Here is a 25002-nt window from a genome sequence, read left to right as displayed (position 1 = left end):
GGAAATTATATCTCCTTAATGAAAGCTTGGCTAGTAGGAAATAAATAAGGGAAGAAACAGGCCCTGAATAATAAGAATAAAAAATAAAAAGAATATCTGGTCATGAATTCAATTAAATGCTTACCATACAGTGAATGAAACAGACATCCTGTGTTAATGTGTGATTGTACAGTTAGAGTATATCATAATGCACAAGGGAAACCAGTTAAGGATGCACAGGCATCCTTCATTATGGCATTCCCTAACTTCTGAGTATGTGACTTCACAATCTTTAATGTTCTTTTAACAAATTTTATTTTTGCCTTAACCTAAATTACAACAAGTTCCATTACTCCTCCTGTAGTTGTTGCTGGACTGCAATCATTACTTAGTCCCAGTGCAGGAAGTGGGTGTTCTGATGATTGTTCCTCTCATTTTCCTTGAGAAAACAGAGACATCAATATGCAATTCAAACTTAATTGCTAGCTTTGTTTTCCGTGCTGGGATTCAGTACAAGTAGGCTCTTCAGTCCCCACAGTGACCTACTGACGGTGGCGACCATGTGCACAGCACAGCAGAACATAAGTGATTAACACAGAAATTGTTCATAACAAGATACAATTAAAATGAGATCTTCTAACGATGAGGTGATGTCTGTGCAGAAGATGGAGCAATGATGTGCTCCTGAATATGCTATACAGTATCTTCATATGAAAATGTAGCAAAACCCCCAGTTTTTCCTTTTTTCTAATTCATTTTAAAATGCATTCCCTCCCCTTCCCCAACCATTTCTGACTCATTCTCTCCCTCTCTGTTCCCTACAGATAAGAATAAGTGAGCTCAAACTTAAGATAAGCTTTAAACATTTTTATTTTGGTAGCAAGTTTTTGGATAACCACTGTTTTATATTGTATAATTATTAGGCTTGTATTAATTTTTACTGTTGTATATTGTATTATTATCATGTTTGTATTGATTTTAATTGTTTCATATGGATATTGTATGGTTTAGGCCTGTGTTTGTAAGTGAACCAAAGTCATGTCAAGTTCCCATTTTATATGTCAAGCCTCCATCTTGTGTCCTCTGCCTGAGCATCCCCTCCCATGTAAATTGGTTCCCAGATAAATGAGCATGATTGGGAATAATTGAAATACAATGGTAGCAGGCAGCTACTGAATGGCCTGTAATGACTGGGCCATCCCCTCACATTGATTCATCCAGGCAACACGGACCTCACCCAGGAAAAGAGACAAGACCAGCATTTGAAAGACAAAAGACCTGCAGGCTCAATACACCAGGGGCTGACCCTTGTCTGGGCATGCCTCCTGTCACTAGGGTTACACATGGTCTGCCCCTATAAAGAGGGGCAGTGAAGACAGACCCAGTGAAAACACCATTTCCATGACCAGACCAGCTTCATGTCACCTATCCACCCCAGAGGCCCTACCAGCGACCCCCTCTGGACAACACTGAGCTGAAGGAGACCCTGACTGGCTATCAGGGATCAGCTTCCAGCCTTGGATAGGTAGATATTACCTGCATACCTCCTCCTACAATTTGGACTCTCTCTCTCTGTCTCCCTCTCTCCTCCTGGATTTCAGTGGACTTCAGCCCCTGCACCAAGCTTCTAACTCCTGCTGCCACTGTGTGTGCGTGCGTGCATGCATGCATGTGTGTGTGGGTGTAAGGGAACCAATTTGGCATTGTGTCACCATCTCCCCTGTTCAGTAAAACCACTGTCATTTGCAACCGAGAGTTGGGTCATGTTTTACTGAATCTCAGTCCCTTCCCTATCTTAAATTTCAGCCTCATTCTCACTCTCACTCTCTCAGCCCCAGTCCCCACCCTCTCTGCTAATTTTCTGATTTCCTCCCAATTCTTTCCCCACTTTTCTGTCACCTCTCAGCCTCCCCTGCTCCTACTGCCTTTTCTCTGTGACTTTCTGTTGCTTTTCCTGTGATTTTCTGCTGTCTGTCTCTCTGTTTTCAGGCTTCCCCTGTACCTTCTGTAATCCTCCCCACCCCCCTGCAGCTTCCTAGCTCCTCTTAGCTGTCCTTCAGTTTTCTCCAGCAGCTGGAGCCTTTCTCCAGCTTCCAGCATCTACTGCTGCTCCCTGCAACTTCTCTAGCTTCCCCGGAGCCATCCTCTGGCTTCCCACACCAAGAGCCCCTCTTTAACACCCACACTTTTCCTTAGTCCCATTTTTCCTCTCCCCATCTACCTTTTAAGCTCCCCCATAGCTCTGGCTCCAGTCCCAGCCTATGTGTCTACATCGCTTTCCTGTTCTGCAGGCTTCCTATCTACTTGAAGTTTGGTAGGCTTCATGATCTCAGAAGGTGCTACCATCACCACAAGTTTTATCTGAATCAGACATGAAATAAAGTTATAGGAAGTTTTGTGCTTCTCCGTTATAGCCTATGGGCAAAATGTTAAAACAACGTAGAAACAGAGAAACAGTTTCAATGAAATAAAATAGAACAGCAGTTTCAAAACTAAATGAAACTCAAGATGAAACACTGTCTCATCAAAATAGAATTCAAACTGGAATGGTGCTGTTTCACACAGCCCTAATGACCAGCAGAGATGACTGTTGGATCAATTATCATTTGATATGGCCTATTATGTATTTCATATTGCCATAAAATGATATAAAAATTAGCTAGTGCTTGAAAGATGATGTTAAAAGTGACAATGTCCAACAGTTCCTCAGTGAGAAACTCTAACCCCTCTGATGATCTTGGCACCATTTATTACTGGAAGAGCCTCAAAATATGATGAATTCCCTATGCTTCTCCTCAAAGAAACATCAGGATTGGCTCCATGAGAATGATAGGGAAATTCAGGCTCATATTGAGAAACAAAGGATAGTCTTTAAAGGTTGGCAGACCTCAACTTCAACAAAATCAAGGTAATTATCACTACATTAAAGGCAAGACCCAGAGGAAGATGTGAGAGTGAACGAACCAGTGGTGAGAGGTCAAACCAAAAGAGATGCAAAAGTTTGCAGATAGCCACAGTGTGTCATTAATATGGTACAACAAAAGCTACTTATGGGTCAAGCACACAAGGAGCCAACGATTTGAGGACCAAAGATGGAATAACACCCTTTAAAGACAATTCTTCATTTAACACATCATGAAAGTAGTGCTTCCAGAGTTCTTGAACCCAGTTTCTAATACTGAAGATGTCATCAAAGCCATTCCAGAATACCCCATTAAGGCCTACCTTACAGATTCACCAGTTTATCAGGAGTCCTTGAAAGTCATTTAGCAGACGAAAAACAAAAAGGCAAATGGAATACCAGTTGAAATTTTTATAAGCATTGTGGAAAGAAGCTCTTTCATGAACTACACATTTTTTTTGTTTTTTTAAAATTCTGGAATCACAAATAGATTCCCAGTGATCCGAAAGATGGCAAAAGCATTGCCATATTCAAGAAAGGAGATAGAATGGATTGCAGGAATTAGCACAGTATTCTACTCCTATCCACAGATAGGAAAATGTGTGCCCATATACTCCTTAATAGACTTACCTTCCTCACTGAAGCAATTCTTTTTTGCTAGATGGCTGCAGGAGAAGTACCACAAGAAACACTGAGATCTTTACAAGGCCTTCATTGACATTACTAAGGACTTTGATTCAATCAATGGACAGGCCCTGTGGAACATTCTGATGAGTTTGGATGCTCATTAAAATTTGTTAGCACCATTAAACTCCTTCATGATGACATATCAGCAATCATTTTAATCAATTGGATCTCCCAGCACCAGCTATGTGGTTGCAGAGCTGGCACTGAGAGCTTTCTGCTTGTGGGCAGCTTCCTGCTGGGGAGCCTGTTCCCTGCCAAGCTCCATGATCACAGACAGCCTGTTCCCCACTCAGTTATATGAGCATGGATCTGGGTGGGAAACAGGCTGGGGGACTCCTTCCCTGTCCAGCTACATACTCACTGAGCTGAGTGGGAAATAAGCTTCCCAGCCCCCATGCTTATGGAGCTGAGCGAGGAACAGGCTCCCTGGCCTCCACCCTGCAATTGTGGAGTGGGGTCTGGGAACTATCCTAGTCAGGGGAAGGTCTCAGCCCCATGCCCTGATCAGGTGATCAAGGCATGGGGCTTGGAAAGAGCTGTAGGGATGGAGTACGTCCCAGCCCCCTACCTCCTGCTAGTTGACCCACCAATGGATTGTGGCAGGGGGATGGGACCTGATCTTCCCCTGTAGGTCTTTCCAAGTCCCATGCCCCTGATCATGGAACCAGGGCCAGGAGCTCCCTCCTTCCAGGGCAGGGGGACATTGTCTCCCCCCCAGCAGCAGCCAGCCCCTGGAGCCAGGGAGTAATGTCCCAGCTCTACCCAGGAGACTGCTGTCTGCTGTCTCAGTGCTCCCTGCCAGCTCCCAGGCTAGCACCCAACGGGAGTCTAGAGCTCCTCTTAGTGGCAGTGGGAACAGTTTGCTGCCATTAGCAGCAAATCTGCTCCCATTTCCCTGTATGTGTTTGATGCCTGCCCAGAAGGGCTTACTTGCCACCATTTTGAAGTGCAGAATGCTGAATTGGCATGATGATATGGGTGCTTTAATTAGAGTGGCTCTCGGAGCTGCTATAATTAAAGCACCCCTCCCCCTTTACCCTGGAGAATGTGTATAGACACCCTGAGATTCAACAACACCTTGATATTAACATCAGGACCTGGGAGACTTGAACACTGAATCATCCCCAGTGGCACTGTGATGTATAACAAAGTATTCATTCTGAGTACACTTGCCTCACTTTAAAGGCAGATAAATGAAAGAGACCAAAGGGAAGAGCTACAATCCAATATTACTGGAACATGCTCCTTCCTCTCAGACACTTTTCCTGTCTGCAGTTTAACATACAAATCTTGGATTGACCTTCTCAGCCATTTCCAGACACCGGTGAGTGCCCTGTTTACTGGTAGACTGTCCTCCTTGTATCAAGGGACTTCTGATGACCAAAACATGTACAGCATTTCTTCAAGCTCCTATGGCATAGATCATCTTTGGAACAGAGGCCATGGAATAACTATAATAAATATTGTTGAATTTTAAAATACTGGCAATGGTTCTAAGAGCATTACAGATATCCAAACCACATATGTTCTTGTTGTACTTGAAAATATGACAAAGGTATTACCATAACAGCACTTCATTATTTAAAGGTAGCTACAGAACCCCCAAGAAAGAAAGATGCAGTAACTCAGGCAAAAGAGGTTGTTAGGCTTTTCTTTGATAAGTTTAGTGCAGCTCCTATTGAAGCAGCCCGTAGTAATTTTTCCTTTAACTGAATTGGCAGTGCTTCACGGGTGACATTTTGGTAGGATTAGATTGCAAATAGCATAGATGGAAAAGATTGAACACATCTTGCAGTCTTTGTTAAAACAACCAACTCCCCTCCCAGTTCATGTGATGTTTGAGCAAGACCTTCAGTATTTTCCCTTGGAGAGAAATACCTTTTTGGAGTATTTGTCTGTCAAGCTGCAATAATAACGGAACATATGAAGGGCACAAAATTATCACCCACTCATCAGAATCACACTTCCACCTGCTCTGCACTTACTGGCACTGAAATAGTTTGTGTTGGAGGGAGCTAGAAAGCCAGATCTTTCCTATAGTTGAACATGTTAAACAGAATTAATCCTGATGTTTACATGCAATCTGTCTCACCTTGTAATGGTAAAATTTAATCTTTCTTAGTCTTTGTGCTGAGCAGGAAAGGAAAAATTTAAATCAAAATTCATATAAAGAAGTTCAATCATTGCAATCAGGTATTTAGTCAGCTAGTATTCCTGCACATTTTATATTTCAGTTTATTGTATTAATAAGAGACCAATATTCCAGATAGGTGGAAGTGCCTGAGGGCTATTGAACACAGACATTTCTTGAAGTATCACAATTACATAAACACATGGAGTATGTAACCTTGTACCTGATTCATCATAAAAATATGGTTTCCTACTTGTGATGACCTGCCTTGGTGAATTCATGTAGGACTTAAAGTGACCCTGTCAAGTAGTTTAGGAGCAACATTTATCAAAATCAGTTTTAATCAAGGATATCATTCTAAATTATCTATATTTCAATATATTTATCTACACTGGTTGTCATTAAAATCTTTAAAGTTGCTATTTGTCGCCATTTTTATCATTAAAGAGCAAAATATAGGGAATAGCGAGTAGAGGTTTGTTTTAAAAGCAATCATATTTATCCAGGTATAAGAGCCACTGTTTATGCTATTTCCTATAGAGGATCACAATACAGAAGTAAACATAATGATTGTTAATGATATGGAACCAACATAGAGCCATATTGACTAAAGTCCCACAGGAAACACAGAAAAATAATATTTACCATATTTGGTTTGGAGAGGGGAAGGAATGGAAGATAAATTAATATGAATATTACTTTCTTTAAAAATTACTAGAAAGGAGGAATAATATCTATAGAAAGTTTTTGGCAGCTGTACTATTTCAATTTGCATTGAAAGGCTATTACAAGTCTTTAGGCAAGACTGTGGATTACACCTTTTCAGAAAAACGGCAAAGAATATTTTACATCACTTTTTGTCTAGTCTAGTTTTAAATAGTCCGAATGATGAGAGGGGTACCACTTCCCTGTTGCAAGAAGTGTTCTGCCTATAAAAAAGAAAATGCAGGGAAATCTGAAGAGTAAAGGAAATAATGGAAGTCTATGCTTTGCTGAGTGAGACATCCAGCGATGTCACATTAACTGATGCAGTTCCATATACTCAGTGGGGCATCTTCTTTTATCATAGTAAATATTCCGTTTTTATGTGACAAACTTACTGGGCATTGTAGAATGTCAGAATAGAAAATGGTAATATAAAAAGATCCTGTACCTAGTTTATTTTATATTATTTTAAATGCTATTTCCCCTCCAGTTATAAAGTAAAAATGTTATTAGGTATAGTATGATAGTATGAGTGTGTTGGTAGTCCTTAAGGAAACTGCTGCTCTATAGATCAGAGATGACATAAATATCATGTGATAAAACAGTTGCTATAGGTAACCACACATCTCTTCTGTAGTTTCATTAGTCCTAAATGCCTATTCCTAATATTGTCCCTAGTACTATAAAATCTTCGTATGTTATCTTCCAGGTTGGACTGGATAGAGGACACAAATGACTTCAAGGCTCAAGCCTTTGCCATGGATTAATCTAGGCCCTTCAAATTAGAAGCAAAAAAGAGAAAAAAGAGAAATACTGTATTAAAATATGACCTCTAATGCAATCTGCATACAAAATGCCTAAAGAATAAATAATACAAGAAGACCAAATGTAGACTGTGATGTTATTACCTTTTATGTCCACATTAACATATCAACAAAAGGAAAAATTTGCAGCATTTATTTTTCCTCTGTGAAGTTCAAAGAATAAGATAATCTATAAAATATTTAACAGGAGTCAAAGTGGGCACATTCTAAGAGTATCTATCTTTAGTAAGTTTAAATGTAATCTTGTTTAATGAAACAGGCTAGTTTGTGTTTTCCATGGTCTAAAAGAAAATATATTTTCAGAACAATGCATGAGGAAGATAGGTGGCAAGTCCTAGAAGGGATTTATTCCTCAACAGTTAGTGCATTGCAGTGTAACATTTCCTAAGGATGTGTCAAGAAAATCATCTGCAGTTTAGGTTATCAAATAATAGAAAATGAAATGTGCTTGTTACACTTTTCAAATCAACCCAAGATGATGCATAAAATAAGCTATATGTATCGGTATTTTATTTATCTACGGCAGTGAAAATTTTAACAGATGTCAGCAAAACAATAGGGTCACAAAGCTATCTTAAACTCACAGGTGACAATACTCCTAGCATAGGGAATGATAAAGTCTGGCTCTGTGAATCCCCCTTCTGCTAACTTCCCTTTTCCCCTGGCACAGGGGACATGCTGAGGGAGGAGACATAGCTGGTGTGTGGTGAAGTCTTGCAATCCGTAGCATCTAAACCAGTTCATTGTGAGCTTTAACAAACTAGCATATTTAATAGCAATCCTGAACTGCCCTTGCTAAGGGCAGACCTGTTGATGGTAGTTGAAGGAAACTGGGGAATGCCAAAGTGGCTCTCTTTCCCTCCATCCCCTAAAATGGAGCTCTGGTGTCTCATTTATTAGGGGTATGGTTCTGGGGTCTCCGTAATTCTATCAATGTCACTTGTGTTTCTAAATGGAGCTGTATCTCCCCCCTCTACAAGTCCTCACCCCCAAGGGAGCTATCTTGCAGGACTCAGTTTCAGTGCAGCTGGGTTCCTCCAACCACCAAATCAGTCAAACGCATACTATACACACATACAGTCAGAAGCAGACTGGCCAAGTTCACTGATAACACCAAACTTTGGGGCAAAGCATCCACATCTGAAGACAGGAAGGTGATCCAGGCTAACCTAGACAGGCTCAGCAAATGGGTGAATGAAAACCTGACGGAGTTTAATGATGAAAAATGCAAGGTTCTCCACCTTGGGAGGAAAAACCTGAAGCATCCTTATAGGCTCGGCAGTGCTACGCTGGCTAGTTCTATGGAAGAAAGAGACTTGGGGATCATCACTGACCACAAGATGAACATGAACCTGCAATGTGATGCTGCAGCTAGTAAAGTGACCAAAATGCTGGCTTGCATCCATAGATGCTTCTCAAATCCCGGGACATCATTCTCCCCTTGTACTTGGCATTGGTGAAGCTGCAGCTGGAGTACTGCATCCAGTTTTGGGCTCCACAATTCAAAAAGGATGTGGAGAACCTTGAAAGAGTCCAGAGAAGAGCCACGTGCATGATCAGAGGTCAGAAAAACAGATCTTACGATGACAGGCTGAGAGCCACTGGGGCTCTTTAGCCTAGAAAAGCGCAGGCTCATGGGCAATCTGATGGCCACTTATAAGTTTATCAGGGGTGACCACCAGTATCTGGGGGAACGTTTGTTCACCAGAGCACCCCAAGGGATGATGAGGTCGAACAGTTATAAACTACTACAAAACCATTTCAGGTTGGACATAAAGAAGAATTTCTTTACTGTCCGAGCCCCTGAGGTCTGGAATAGACTGCCATCAGAGGTGGTTCAAGCACTTATATTGAACACCTTCAAGAGTAAATTGGATGCTTATCTTGCTGGGATCCTATGACCCCAGCTGACTTCCTGCCCTTTGGGTGGGGGCCTGGACTCAATGATCTCCTGAGGTCCCTTCCAGCCCTAATGTCTATGAAATCTATGAAATACACACGCAGATTAACAGGGCACGCCTGAGCTAGGCCGCGTTATTCAGCATTGACAGGCTAACACTCTCATATGCCTTGAACTCAGTTCATCAGGGCAACAATAAAATGCAGTAAGACACAAGCACATGGGTTAACAGAGCACATCTGAGTCAGGCCAGGTTATTCAGCATTGACAGACATGAGCATTGACACCCTCACATGCCTTGAACTCAGTTCATCCCTTATTTCATCCAGAGAATATTATTTCAGCAGGACAATAATAAATGCAGTTAGACACACATACAAACACACCAACTGCAGGCTGGGTCTGATCAGCACTTTCAATAGATACCCTCATGTGCTTGAAAATTCAGCACATCCCAGTAAGCAGCACAGTAGAACCAGCAGCATTTCAGGCAGCCAAACTGTCACAGACTAGAGCCTTTCTTTCTTTTCATGCAGGCTTCTTCTCCAACAGCTGCCAGAGAACTCTCTCTGCCAGCCCAAGCCCTGGAGCTTAGATGTGCCCAGGGCCCTGTGTACTTCTGGTTAGGTGCTAGGAGTGTTGATCTAAGGACATGGCACTGGCAGGAAAGGTCATTTTCTTTGGGTCAATCAAATTTGGTATGTTTTGGCAGACCAACTGAATAGTTAGTTACAGAAATATATCTTAGCAAGCTTTCAGATTGAAAAATGCTTTGTCAGGCTCAGGAAGCACCTGCAGTTGGTGTGTGTGTGCGCTTTCCCTGGATGGAAGAAATAGTAAAGAAATCAGAGGCTGGCATGCAATGCAGGCAAAAAGGACAGTTGGTGAAAATGGAAATGGAGGCATCAGGAGATGAGGGACAGGTTGGGGTGGAGGGAGGCAGGGAAGGGGGATGTAGCAGTGCAGGTAAAAGTTAAGAGGTGCCTGGGCAGTCAGATGTCCAGCAGGTTGTAGTGTTTCATAAATCCAATGCCTATATTGATTCCATGAATTTCTGTACCTAGGAGGCTGATGAAGTGAAGTTAATAGGCCCAGCTGTGAAAAGTGGCTGAGAAAGTACTTGCAGTGCTTTCTCAGCCTGCCAAAGGGTTTTTTCAACCTGAAAGCAGGCATTCCAGGCAGCTAAGCTGAGCTCACCTGGAGCCTTGTAACTCCACTGCAACCAGCAAACCTCAGGCCTGTGAAAGACATGACAAGTCTGGGCTTTCCCCAGCCAGGACTGTGTGCATGCGTGTGGTAGCTAGAAGTTATGGCACCTCCTACCCACCTTCCACCAGAGGGAAACTTAGTCCTGGCATTTCCTGGGCTGCTGCACCTTCAGCAGTCCCACCAGGACTCCCTGACCCTGGCAGAATGCATTTTTAGTGGTCATGCCCACGACCTGGGGCCTTGTCCTTCCCCATAGTGCCAGTCCATACCTCCAAGTTCATCCTGGGATGGAAGCTCAGCAGAGACATGTTCTTCCCCTGCTTGCAGGTGATGCAATGAGTGCCCCCTCCAGCTCTAAGAGTGAAGCATTAACTGGTGTAAACAAATAAAATGGAAATAGCTGCAGATAGTGAGGAGGGTGGCACTCACTCTTTCTGCAATTGGAGCACCGCTCACCTTGAGAAACACCAGCTGCTCCACCAAACCAGGATCCAAGCAGGTGTGGTGGGATGCCACAACATCCCCAGCAAAGCTGAACACCCTCTCACTCATAACACTGGTTGGTGGACAGGACAGGTATCCCAGGGCAACCGTGGCCAGATCTTGCCACATACTGCTGAGGCTGGCCCAGTAGGCCAAGGGGTCACAGTACAGTGGCTCCACATCCTTAGTGAGATAGATAGCCACCAAAGCCTCAGTGCTACCTGCCTGAGACTGGGGTCTCGTGCATCTGGACCCCACTACTGAAACCATGCCAAAGTTGGTATTACAGATGGACTTGACCATATTGGCCCATTGTCAGTGACCATGAACCTGTGGGTGAGCTCACCCTGTCCAATGGTTACCATCATCTCCCTTGCCATGTGGGACTTGTCCATCAACTCGTCTTGAAGGAGAGCCCCCTATGGTCTTACTGATAGCATCAGTGCCCTGTGAGGAAGAGGTACGCATTATCTCTACCCTGACTACTCCAGATGTTGGAGGTGAAGTGCAAGGCTATCTGCAGCCCTGCCTTGCACAGCTCCTCCCTCAAGTACTCCCTGCATGCTTCATACACAGAGGGCACCACTGGCCTGCTAAAGGTGGCATGTGTGGGCATGTGGTAAGATGGGGCCATGAATGCCATGAGCCACCTGAACCCTGGCCACTCACCTAAGGAGATGGGCTGGTCATCCAAAGCAAGCATTTCCCCAATGCACTGGGTGATCTCACTCTCCCTTGCAATGTGCCCCACTTTGTCTGCAGCTTTCCCCCACCACTCCAGGGTGGCCTGCCTCTGCTTTCAGGGGATGGGAACTTTGGAAAGAGTGGGATACTTCCCTTTGGGCATGGTCCCACTGGTGCCAGGCTAAGGAGGAAGAAGGGAAAGGGGGTTCTGACTCCTCAGATGCAGCAGCATCACTCTGGTGGTGAAGTGTTTCACTCTTTGCCCTGGCTGATCTGCTTTTGGCAATGCTGGCAGATAGCATACCTGGGATCATCTGCCACAGCAAAATGATCCCACACTACACTACTCACTCACTTCTGGGTTGACAGTGGGTTGTCAGCAAGCACAGGCACAACAGGAGGAGCTGACTCAGCTGAGGCACTTGCCTCTACAACCTCCTCTGAGGTTTCATAGTTTCATAGTTTCAAGGGTCGGAAAGGACCTAAGTAGATCATTGAGTCCGACCTCCTGCCATGGCAGGAAAGAGTACTGGGGTCAAATGACCCCAGCAAGGTGTACATCAAGCCTCCTATTAAGACCCTCAGGGTAGGAGCCAGCACCACTTTGCTTGTAAGTTGGTTCCAGATCCTAGCCGCCCTGACAGTGAAGTAGCACCTCCTGATATCTAGCCTAAATCTACCCTCTGCCAGCTTGTGACCATTATTCCTGGTCACTCCTGGTAGTGCTCGGGGGAACAGGGACTTCCCCAGTGCCTGCTGCTCTCCTCTGACTAGTTTGTAACAGGCCACTAGATCCCCTCTCAACCTTCTCTTCTGGAGGCGTGATCATGTGAGTGGCCCTCCTCTGGACCCTCTCCATGTTGTCCACATCACTCTTGAAGTGCAGCTCCCAGAACTGGATGCAGTACTCCAGCTGTGGCCTGACTAGTGCTGCATAAAGGAGGAGTATCACTTCCTTGGACCTGCTTGAGATGCATCTGTGGATGCATGACAAGGTATGGCTGGCCTTCCTGACAGCATCCCCACACTGTCGGTCTATGTTCATCTTGGCATCAATGATGACTCCAAGATCCTTTTCTGCCTCTGAACTGACGAGAAGGAAGTTTCCCAGCCTCTGGTATGGTGATGTTTCCTCCTCCCCAGGTGCATCACCTTGCACTTGTCAGTGTTGAATACCATTCTACTCTCGTCCGCCCACCCCTGTACCTTGTCTAGGTCTGATTGCAACCTATTCCTCCCTTCTAGCATGCCCACATCCCCCCACATCTTAATGTCATCAGCAAATTTGAACAGTGTGCTTTTAACCCCCTTGTCCAAGTCACTAATGAAGATGTTGAACAGAGCGGGCCCGAAGACCTGCGGAACCCCACTGCCCACATCCCTCCAGATTGAAAATGACTCATCTACCACCACTCTCTGGGTGCGGCCCTCCAGCCAGTTGGTGACCCATTTGGCTGTGTAGATGTCGACACCACAGTCCCCCAGTTTTTTTAATGAGAACAGGGTGAGAGACAGTGTCGAAGGTCTTCCTAAAGTCCAGAAAGACTACGTCCCCTGCTACCCATTCATCTAAGGATTTGGTGATCTGGTCAAAGAAGGCCACTAGGTTGGTCTGACAGGACCTGCCTCTAATGAACCCGTGTTGGTTGCCCCTAAGCATAAACTCCCCCGCTGGCCCCTCGTGGACATGTGCCAGGATAATTCTCTCAAAAAGAGTACCCAGCATTGAGGTAAGACTAACTGGCCTATAGTTTCCTGGGTCCTCCTTCCTCCTTTTTTGAAGATGGGAACCATGTTGGCCCTCTTTGAGTCCTCTGGCACCACACCAGAGCACCACAAGTGCTTATAAAGCCGTGCCAGGGGTCCCGCAATGACCTCAGCTAATTCCTTCAGCACTCTGGGGTGGAGATCCTCCGGACCAGCTGATTTAAAGACATCCAGTAACTCCAGAAGTTCCCTGACTAGATCCTCACTGATCCTTGGCCTAGGTACACCTCCCCTGGAGCTAGTCCCAGTTCCATCTCCACCTTGGCCTTCCTGACCACCCCTGCATCCTCGATCAACCACAGTATAGCCCTCCCTGGTGCTGGCCCCTCCCTTCCATTGGGTGTATGCCTGCTTTTAGCTAGGAGACATTCTTGGATGCTTTTGGTGAGCCATGGGGGCTTGCATGCCCTCCTGCTCCCTTTGATCCATGTTGGGACTACCTCCCTTTGGGCTTGGAAGATTGTCTTCTTTAGGAGTGACCACTATTCTTGGACACCTGACTCCCCTCCTCTCTGGGACCTCAGTGCCTCCCCAACTATTCTCCTTAGCTCGTTGAAGTCAGCCTCTTGAAATCTAGGGCTGCTGCCTTGCTGCAGGCCTTTGCCACCTTGCACTGGATGGTGAATTCCAGCAGACAATGATCACTGTCACCCAGGTGGTCGAGCACTCGCAGCCCCCTCACCAGGTCATTGCCCATGGCCAGCACCAGGTCCAACAAGGCATCTCCCCTGGTGTGGCTGTGCACCTCCTGGGTTAAACAGAGGTCCTGCATTCTGGCTAGAAACTTACGTGAGCAGTCAGACCCCGCTGACTGCTCTTCCCAGTAAATGTCTGGAAAGTTCAGGTCCCCCATGATGACCACATCCTTTGACTTCACTACCTCTGTGAGCTGACTTAATTCCCGGTCAAGATCTTGCCCTTGGTTAGGAGGTCTGTAGTAGACCCCCACCATTAAGTCTCTTTCCCCTTGAATGCCTTGTATTCTAACCCAAAGCACTTCAGAGTGCCCCTCCTCTGATTCTTTGCATATTGACGAGGATATGTATTCCTCCTTAATATAGAGTGCCACCCCCCCATCTTTCCTTCCTATCCTGTCCCTCCTGTACAGCCTATAGCCCTTGACATTCACCACCCAGTCATGCATTGGGTCTCACCGCATTTCAGTGATCCCCACTATGTCCGGGCTGGTGTCAGCTAGCAGGAGGGTAAGTTCCTCCTGCTTGTTTCCCATACTACAAGTGTTTGTGTAGAGGCATTTGAGGCCTCATGTGGATGTGTGCACTGGCCCTCTCCTTTCAGCATTACCCTGGTCCCCGTCACTTACCTGTGTATATGTTCCTGAGAAGGAGACCTGGATCCAGGGGAACTTTGAAAGGTGTGGAGCACAAACTCAGATTCCCCCCTCAGTCCCCAGAATTTCTTTAGTTAGGGCACTCAGGTCCCCTGGTTTCAGATCCAGCTCCTCCACTGGCAGAGGGAGGCTCATGCTGGAAGATGAAACTGGGGTGGAGGAGACTGTTATTCTGCTACTGGTGCCTATTTCTGGAATTAGGGGAGGTGGTGCAGGTTCAGAGACATGTATTGCTCCCACCTCCTTGCTTCCACTAGTAGCAGAAGACTTATGGCTGCCAGGAAAGAGGGTGCATCTATGTTTGCCAGGGGATGGAAATTGGAACTCTAGTTCTCCCCCTACCCCCTCTAGCCCCACTCCTTCCCCTGCCAGACAACCTGGCACCTACCTTTTCAGCACACTTCATATTAATCTTTCCTGTGCCAGAAAATGTCTCTTTGTGTGTAACTAACTAATATAATGCATGTTGTCATCTTCTTTGCTGATGTATGACTGTCTGACTTCTTCTTCTGTGTTGTTTTTATTGTTGTGTGCTGTGTACCTAAAATAGTTCTTCAACCCTCTGACTTGTGCTGTGTTAATCTGAATCTCTATCTCTCTTCTGTGTTGTCTGTAGTCTGATTGTAACTATAATTAATAATAGCTATACATAATCTGATCTCTTCTTGGCCCCTGGCTCCAGACAGAGACCCACAGGCAGAAGCCCGTTGCACCTCTGTGAGCCCCAGGACCCTCAGGACTCCCCAACAGGACCCCAATGAGCCCCAGCCTACCCAAAGGTAAGCAGGGACCCATGGTGGGAGGGACCTAGCCCAGCTGTGGAGAGGCAGCTGAGAGGAACTGAAGAGGGTTATGCCCCCCCCAACTCCTACTTGGCACAGCCCCCCAAGGAACCATGCAAGAGGAGCTGCCTGGCATGTCAGGCAGGGAAAGGGGGGTCCTTACACATTCCCTTCTTCAGTGAGGGATAGTCCCCCCAGACCCCCAAAAGAGGCGTGGTGTGGGTTGGCCCTTCTGTGCATTTGTGCAGTTTAATAGGGGCCCACCAACAGCAGAAGCTGCATTTGGCCCCAGGTCTGGAGAGAGATGCATGGGCAGAAGCCCATTGCAACCCCATGAGTCCCAGAACCCCCACAACAGAATCCCCAGGACCCCTGAAAAGCCCCGGCCTACCCAGAGGTAAGCAGGGGCCCATGGCGGGAGGGACTTGGCCAGCTGTGGGGAGGCAGCTAAGCAGAGCCAAGGAGGGTCACACCCTCCCTGGCTCTGACTTTGCCCAGTGTCTCAGGGAGTCACATGACCAGAGACGCACAAAGAGAACATGCAGGCAGGCACCCCTCTGGGCCTGGAGTGTAATTTAGTGCAGGAGTTCACATGGGAGGGCAAGCAGGAGGGCATGAGGCTCTGCTGGTAAACCCCAAGGGAAGGTTGGCACAGCAGTAGCCAGACTACCACTGGTGCAATGCGGATGGGCACACACCTCCCCCTGAGGATTCCCTTGGAGTCTGAGACCTTCTCCTCTGAAACTTCTGAGATGTCCACCCAGATGGAACCTATGGTTCTTGGCTCCACACAGACAGAGCCTCTGGCTCTTGGATGTGGGGTCTGCCTGGTATGATTCCAGGAACATGGGACTGAAAGCATGGACACCTCCCCTTACAAGGTTTGCTCCACTTTGGAGTCTCTGAGGTGCTAGATAGAAAGCTCCAGACTACGATTCAGAGACTGCGTACCATCAGGGATGGTGATCAGGAAATAGACTCCTACTGTCAGGCCCCTCACCCCATGAAGACTGAGGGTATACCAAAGTCACCTTCCAGGAAAAGGGATGACTTGAGGATCTCCCACACTGTCCAGCCAAGGGGTTGGACCAAGGTGGTCAACAGCCCCAAGGGCTGCTGCACCATGGTCCCCTCCCCTCTGTAGCTCTGCAACAGGTATGAACCTCTTGCAGCCCCAGTAGCACCTGCAGAGCTGCCAGATCCTGCAGGAAAGGGACAAACACTAACAGCTACCATCCCTACTCTCCCTAAGATGAAATGCAGAGTGGTCCTCGTGGGAGGAGGACTGAGGGAGCAATCTGCTGCCCCGAGTCATAGATTTCAGTCATAGACATCTGCTGTCAGAGAGTCATTGATTTCATTTGCTAATTTATTTAATAGACTTCATAGATTTCTCGTGGGAGGATCACACAGCAAATTCCGAGCGGTCACAAAGCTTCCTCTCGTGTGTGGATGACTTCTACCTGAATCAAGAAGTCTACGGGCCAACAAGAGGCAAAGCGCTGCTCAACCTGGTACTGGATACTGGGGATGACCTAATCGGTGACCTAGTGATCGATGGGAAGCTGGGTGACAGTGACCATAAGCTGATCACCTTCACCATCCGCCGTAAAGCTGGCAAGTCAGCCAGCAACACAGAAGTCCTTACTTCAGAAAAGCCGACTTTGACAAGCTCAGGAGGCTTGTCAGTCAGGCCCTAAGTGACCATGACCCCAGGGAGATGGGAGTTCAAGAAGAGTGGTTGCTCCTCAAGGGAACGATCCTCAATGTACAAGCTAAGTCTATTCCTTCTCAAAGGAAAGGCAGCAAGAGGGCACAGCAGCCTCCTGGCTCTCCATGGACCTAGCAGACCTCCTGAGGCTAAAAAGAAAGACCTACAAAGGATGAAGGACGGGATTCACCTCCAAGGAGGATTATTCTGCACTGGTCCGGTCCTGCAGGGAGCAAACCAGGAAAGCCAAAGCTGCAACTCAACTCCAACTAGCTTTGAGCATTAAGGATAACAACAAGTTCTTTTTCAGATATGTGGGCAGCTGGAGAAAAAGCAAGGGCAACTTTGGACCCTTGCTGAACCAGATGGGACAACTGACAACTGACGCCCAGGAAAAAGCCAACCTATTAAATGGGTACTTTGCATCAGTCTTTCATCAGTCCCATGGGACTCCTATGCCCGCTATGGGACAGAGAGGTCTGGGTGAGGGAGATCCCCTGCCCTCCAGAAATGTTGACCTCATGAAGGAATATCTTGAGAAGCTGGATACCTTCAAGTCAACCGGCCCTGACAATCTACACCCCAGGGTACTCAAGGAGCTGGCGAGCATCATAGCCCAGCCTCTGGCATGGATCGTTGAAAACTCCTGGCACTCTGGTGTAGTGCCCGAAGACTGGAAGAAGGTCAGCGTGGTGCTTATCTTCAAGAAAGGGAGGAAAGTGGATCCAGCTAACTATAGGCCCATCAGCCTTTTATCCCAGGAAAAACTTAGAAAAGTATATTAAAGAGGCCATCCCTAATGGACTGGCTGACACCAACATCCTAAGGGATAACCAGCACAGGTTTGTTGCGGGTAGGTCTTGCTTGACCAATCTCATTTCCTTCTATGACCAGGTGGCCTATCACCTGAACAAGGGAGAAGAGATTGATGTCATATATCTTGATTTCAAAAAAGCCTTTGATCTGTTATCCAATGATCACCTCTTGGCAAAACTGGCCAATTGTGGCCTTGGATCCACCATGATCCGCTGGCTAGGAAATTTGCTCTGTGGTCAGGCCTAGAGTGTAGTAAGTGATGGAAGTCAATCATCATGGTGTCCTGTGACCAGTGTGATCCCCAAGGCTTTGTCCTTGGACCCATATTGTTCAACATCTTCATTAATGACATGGACACTGGAGTCAGGAGTGGACTCGTCAAGTTCACTGATGACACCAAACTTTGTGGCCAAAGCATCCATGTCAGAAGACAGGCAGTTAAGCCAGGCTGACCTGGACAGGCTCAGTAAATGGGCAGATGAGAACCTGATGGTGTTTAACACTGAAAAATGAAAGGTTCTCCACCTTGGGGAAAAAAACCTGCGGCATCCTTATAGGCTTGGCAGTGCTACACTGGCTAGCACTATGGAAGAAAGAGACTCGGGGGTCATCATTGACCACAAGATGAACATGAGCCTGCAATGTGATGCTGCGGTTAGTAAAGCAACCAAAACGCTGGCTTGCATCCATAGATGCTTCTCAAATCCCGGGACATCATTCTCCCCCTTTACTCGGCCTTGGTGAGGCTGAAGCTGGAGTATTGCATCCAGTTTTGGGCTCCACAATTCAAAAAGGATGTGGAGAAGCTTGAAAGAATCCAGAGAAGAGCCATGTCCATGATCAGAGGCCAGGAAAGCAGACCTTACAATGACAGGCTGAGAGCCATTGGGGCTCTTTAGCCTAGAAAAGCATAGGCTCATGGGCGATCTGATGGCCACTTATAAGTTTATCAGGGGTGACCACCAGGATCAGGTGTTCACCAGAGCGCCCCAAGGGATGATGAGGTCGAACGGTTATAAACTACTACAAGACCATTTCATGTTGGACATAAGGAAGAATTTCTTTACTGTCCGAGCCCCCGAGGTCTGGAACAGCCTGCCATTGGAGCTGGTTCAAGCACCTACATTGAACACTTTCAAGAGTAAATTGGATGCTTATCTTGCTGGGATCCTATGACCCCAGCTGACTTCCTGCCTTTTGGGTGGGGGCCTGGACTCGATGATCTTCTGAGGTCCCTTCTAGCCCTAATGTCTATGAAATCTATGACCCCTTAGCCTGGGATGTCTTCAGCTGTCAGGGGCCCATATCCAGGATGTAATGGAGAGGATCCAAAAACTTATCTGGCCCTCCAAGTACTACCCTATGCTTCTTAGCCATGTGGGCATGAATGACACAGCTGGGAGCAATCCCAGCCATGTCATGAGTGGCTACAGGGCTTTGGAAGTGGGGTTAGGGGGTTGGGGGTGCAGGTGGTCTTTTCCTCAATCGTCCTGGTTATGGGTCAGGCGCTGAGAAGGGAGACATAGATTGAGGTAGTCTACTGAAGACTGCAGTGCTGGTATCATCATGAAGGCATCAGCTTCCATGATCACAGTCCTCTCTTTGGTGAGAGAGGCAGTAGAAGAGATGGCCTCCACCTCATTTCTTTGGGGAGGAAGCTCTTTTCATAGATTCATAGACATAGGGTTGGAAGGAACCTAAGTAGATCTCCAAGTCTGACCCCCTGCCCTGGGCAGGAGTGAATACAGAGCTCATATGACCCCAGCTAGGTAATTGTCAAGCCTCCTCTTAAAAACCCCCAAGGTACGAGCCAGCATCACTTCCCTTGGAAGTTGGTTCCAGATCCTAGCCACCCTGACTATGAAATAGTGCCTTCTAATGTCCAGCCTGAACCTACTCTTAAACTATTTATGGCCGTTATTCCTTGTTACTCCAGAAGGTGTTAGGGTGAACAGGGTCTCTCCCATTCCCCACTGGTCCCCCCTGTTAAGTTTATAGACAGCCACCAGGTCCCCTCTCATCCTTCTCTTGTGAAAGCTGAGCAGGTTAAGGTCCCATAGCCTCTCATCATAGGGTCTGCCCTGCTCTTCCTGGATCATGTGAGTGGCCCTCCTCTGGACCCTCTCGATGCTGGCCACATCTCTCCTAAAGTGCAGCAACCAGAACTGGATGCAGTACTTTAACTGTGGCCTGACCAGTGTCACATAGAGAGGAGGATCACCTCCTTGGGCCTGCTTGTGATGCACCTGTGGATACCTGACAAGGTGCATTTGGCTTTACTGCCCGCGTCCCTATATTGGTGGCCCATGTTCATTTTGGAATTGATAATGACTCCAAGATATCTTTCTGCCACTATGCTTGTAAGAACGGAGTTCCCCAGCCTATAGGTATGCTGCTGGTTCTTACTGCCCAAGCACAGTACCTTGCACTTGTCAATATTAAATCCCATCCTATTCTCATTCACCCACCCCTGTAAGCTGTCCAGGTCCAGCTGTATTTTATCCCTCCCTTCTAGCATGCCCACCTCACCCCAAATCTTGGTGTCATCAGCAAATTTGAACAGGGTGCTTTTCACCCCCTCATCCAAGTCACTAATAAAGAGATTGAACAGTACCAAGCCCTGGGGAACTCCACTGCCCACATGCCTCCAGGTTGAATATGACCTGTCCACCACCACTCCTGGGTGCAATTTGTGACCCATCTGACTGTAGGCATCAATGCCATAGTTGCCTAGCTTTTTTAATGAGAATGGGGTGGGAGACAGTGTCAAAGACTTTCCTGGCATCCAGAAAGACTATATCCACCGCAACACCTGTGTCCAATGATTTTGTGACCTGATCATAGAAGGCAATCAGGTTGGTCTGACAGGACCTTCCCCTAATGAATCCATGCTGGTTGCCCCTGATCATTGTCCCCCCTGCTGATCCTTCCCAGATGTGCTGCTGGATAATCTCAAAGAGCTTCCCCAGGATTGAAGTAAAACTAATGGGCCTATAGTTGTCTGGGTCCTCCCTCCTCCCTTTTTTGAAAATGGGGACCACATTGGCCTTCTTCCAGTCATCTGGCATCTGTCCAGAGCACCATGGGTGCTTTTAAAGCCATGCCAGGGGCCCCGCGATAACCTCTGCCAATTCCCTCAGAACCCTGGGGTGGAGAGCATCTGGACCTGCTGATTTGAACACGTCCAGCCCCTCCAGAAGTTCCCTAACTCAGTCGTCCCTGATCCTAGGCCTGGTGGAGTCTCTCCTGAGTCTGTCCTGAATCTTAGTGGGGGAGTCCCAGTCCCTGCTCAAAAAAATGGAGGCAAAGACATTGTTTAAAAGGTCTGCCTTTTCCTCTGGTGCAACCACCAGATGTCCAAGCGTATGCCGCAGGGACCCCACATTACCCAGTTCTTTCTTCGTACTCCCTATGTATTTAAAAAATGACTTTTTTTGTCCTTGATGCTAGCCCTAGTTCAGTCAGAATGGCTGACCTGCTCAACTGGGCTTTAAACTAAGTCCACTGGAGAAAGGGGGGACAACCACCAAAGCAAGCCCACTACACAACTTCTGCAAATCCAGCAAATTATGGCACTCAAGGGAATCCACTCCTACCCCAGACCTGGAATGATGTCCTGGGAATTCAAGGAATCCTAGGGCTTCCAATGGGACATTTACATGCCTCTACACCAATTCCAGGAGCTTGGGGAACAAACAGGAGGAACTGGTCCTCCTGCTAAACAGGAATGACTACAACCTCATAGGGATAACAGAGACCTGGTGGGACTCCACCTATGATTGGGCCACAGGCTATACCTTGTACAGGAAAGATCATGTGGAAAAAAGGTGGAGGTGTAGCTCTCTATGTCAAAGAAAGCTACACATCCCTGCTAGCTGGCATTGGCACCCAGGGAGAATGACTGGAGACCCTCTGGGTTAAATTATATGTGGAACATGGCACAGGGGACACAATAGTAGGAGTTTCCTAATCAGGAACCTACTAATCAAGAACAAGAGCTTGATCAGGAATTCATCAGGGAACTGGGTCAGGTTGCATGCTCTCAGTGCATGGTTGTCATGGGAGACTTCAACTACCCAGACATCTCATGGGAAGAGAGCTCAGCCAAATCTGAACAGTCACAAAGCTTCCTCATGGGTGTGGATGAGCTCTACCTAACTCAAAAATCTATGCACTGACAAGAGGTAAAGCACTGCTGGACCTGGTACTGGCCAAAGGCAACCATCTAGTCAGTGACCTAAGAATCAAAGGAAAGCTGGGAGATAGTGACCATGAGCTGATCACTTTTACTATCCATCATAAAGCTGACAAGTCAGTCAGAAATGCAGAAGTGCTCAAATTTAAAAAAGCTGACTTTAATAAACTCAGGAGGCTTGTTGTCCATAAGGAACCATGACTCAACAGGGAGGGGAGGTCATGATGAGTGGTTTTTCCTTAAGGGAGTGATCCTGAAAGCACAAGGGATGTAGCAAAAGGGCACAGCAACTCCTTTGGATCAGCAGGGAAATCATAGACCTCCTGCATGAAAAAGAGAGGCTTATAAAGGATGGAAAACTGGAATCACCACTAAGGAGAAATATTTTTCACTGGTCTGTACCTGCAGGGAGCAAACCAGGAAAGCCAAGGCTACAACCAAACTCCAACTGGCTACACATATCAAGGACAATAAAAAGTCCTTTTTCAGATATGTGGGGAGTCAGAAGGAAAGCAAGAGTAACATTGAACCTCTGCTAAACCAAATGGGACAACTGACAACCGACACCCAGGAAAAAGCCAACCTGCTTAATGGGCTTTTTGTGTCAGTTTTTCACTAGCCCAAAGGGACAGTCCTGCCTAACATGATGCAGGATGGCCAAGGCAAGGGTGAATTTATACCAAACATCAGTGTAGACCTTGCAAAGGAACACCTTGAGAGGCTGGACACCTTCAAGTCAGCTGGTCCTGACAGTTTGCACCCCAGGTTACTTAAGGAAATGACAGGCATCATAGCCCAGCCACTGGCAAGGTTCTTTGAGAACTCGTGGTACTCAGGTGAAGTGCCCAAAATCTGGCAAAAGGCCAATGTGGTACCTATCTTCCAGAAAGGGAGGAAAGTAGATCCAGGGAACTACAAGCCAATCAGCTAGACCTGAATGCCTAGAAAGATTTGGAAAAAATTATCAAAGTGACTGTTCTTGACAAACTGGCTCATGTAAACATCCTGAGGAACAGCCAGCATGGGTTTGTTGTGGGTAGGTCTTGCCTGACCAATCTCATTTCCTTTTATGACCAGGTGACATATCACCTGGACAAAGGAGAAGAGATTGACATCCTATATCTGGACTTTTAAAAAGCCATTGATCTGGTATCCCATGATCGCCTTATGGAAAAATTGGCCAACTGCAGCCTCAGCTATATCACAGTCCAATGGCTGAGGAAATGACTCCCAGGTTGGTCCCAGAGAGTGGTACTCAAAGGAAGTGAATCACCATGGTGCTCCATGACCAGTGATGTCCCCCAAGGCTCCACCCTTGGACCTGTACTCTTTAACATCTTTATTAAAGTTGTGGACATTGGAATTAGAAGTGGACTGGCCAAGTTTGAAAATGACACCAAACTTTGGGGTAAAGTGTCCACACCTGAGGATAGGCTGGTTATCAAGGCTGACCTTGACAGGCTTAGAAAGTGGGTGGATAAAAACTTGATGACATTCGGTACAGAAAAATGCAAGGTACTCCAGCTTGGGGAAAATATCTTGCGTTACCTTATAAGCTCGGCAGTGCTACACTCACTAGCACTACAGGTGAAAGGGACTTGGGGGGGGGTCATGACTGACCACAAGATGAACATGAGCCACCACTGTGATGTCATACCTGGTAAAGTTATGGCTTCCATCCATAGATACTTCTCAAGCAAATCTCAGGATGTCATCCTCCCGCTGTACTTGGCCTTGGTGAGGCTGCAGCATCCAATTCTGGGCTCCACAATTCAAAAAGGAAGTGGCAAACCTTGAGAGAGTCCAGAGGAGAGCCATGTGCATGATCAGAGGACAAGAGAATAGGCCTTATGAGAAGTCTTAGAGCCATGGGGCTCTTCATCCTGGAAAAGCACAGGCTCACGTGTGACCTGATGGCTGCTTATAAGCATGTAAGGGGTATATATCAGGATCTGGTGGAATTCCTGTTCACTAGAGGACCCCAAGAGATAATAAGATCATATGGTCACAAACTCCTCCAAGACCATTTTAGGCTGGACGTAAGGAAAAACCTCTTTACTGTTCGAGCCCTCAAGACCAGGAATAGACTTCCTCCAGAGGTGGTGCAAGAACCTACTCTGGACTCCTTTAAGAAACATTTGGATGCTTATCTTGCTGGGATCCTTTGATCCTCGCTGACTTCCTGTCCCTGGGGCAGGGGGATGGACTTCATGCTCTTCTGAGGCCCCTTCCACCCCCAATGACGATGAAATCTATGACTCTCTGACTTCTGTGTTATGTTAATCTGAATCTCTGATTTCTTCTTCTGTGTTGCATTTACTGTTGTGTGTGATGTAGCTAAAATAATATCTCTTCTCCTTCTTCTTCTGTTAATCTCTGACTTCTGTTGTGATAATCTGAATCTCTATCTGACTTCTGTGTTGTCTGTAGGCTGATTGTAACTATAATTAATAATAATAACTATATATAATCTGATCTCTTCTTCTACGATGCTCTGGCTTCACTTATGTTAATCTGAATCTCTGACTTCTTCTGTGTTGTGTTTACTCTTGTGTGTGTACCTAAAACATTCTCTTCTTCCTCTATAACTGATTGTCTGACTTTTGTGTTGTGTTAACTTGAATCTGTATCTGACTTCTTCTGTGTTGTTTTTAGTCTTTATGTAACTATAAATAATAATATTGATAACTATATATAATCTCTTCTATGAATGTCTGACTTCTTCTGTATTGTACTAATATCTGACTTCTTCTTCTAAGATGTATGTGTGTGAGTATGTGTACTATAAGCTTCCCTGCATTGTGAAGGATCACACTGACAGGGAAAACATAGCTTTATTTTTTTAAAGTGTTGGAAAAAAACCCCAAGAACAAATA

Source organism: Crocodylus siamensis, chromosome 8 (assembly GCF_052110815.1).
Source record: "Crocodylus siamensis isolate JL-2025a chromosome 8, ASM5211081v1, whole genome shotgun sequence".
Classification (NCBI taxonomy): Eukaryota; Metazoa; Chordata; order Crocodylia; family Crocodylidae; genus Crocodylus; species Crocodylus siamensis.
Note: the sequence above shows the minus strand (reverse complement) of the source record.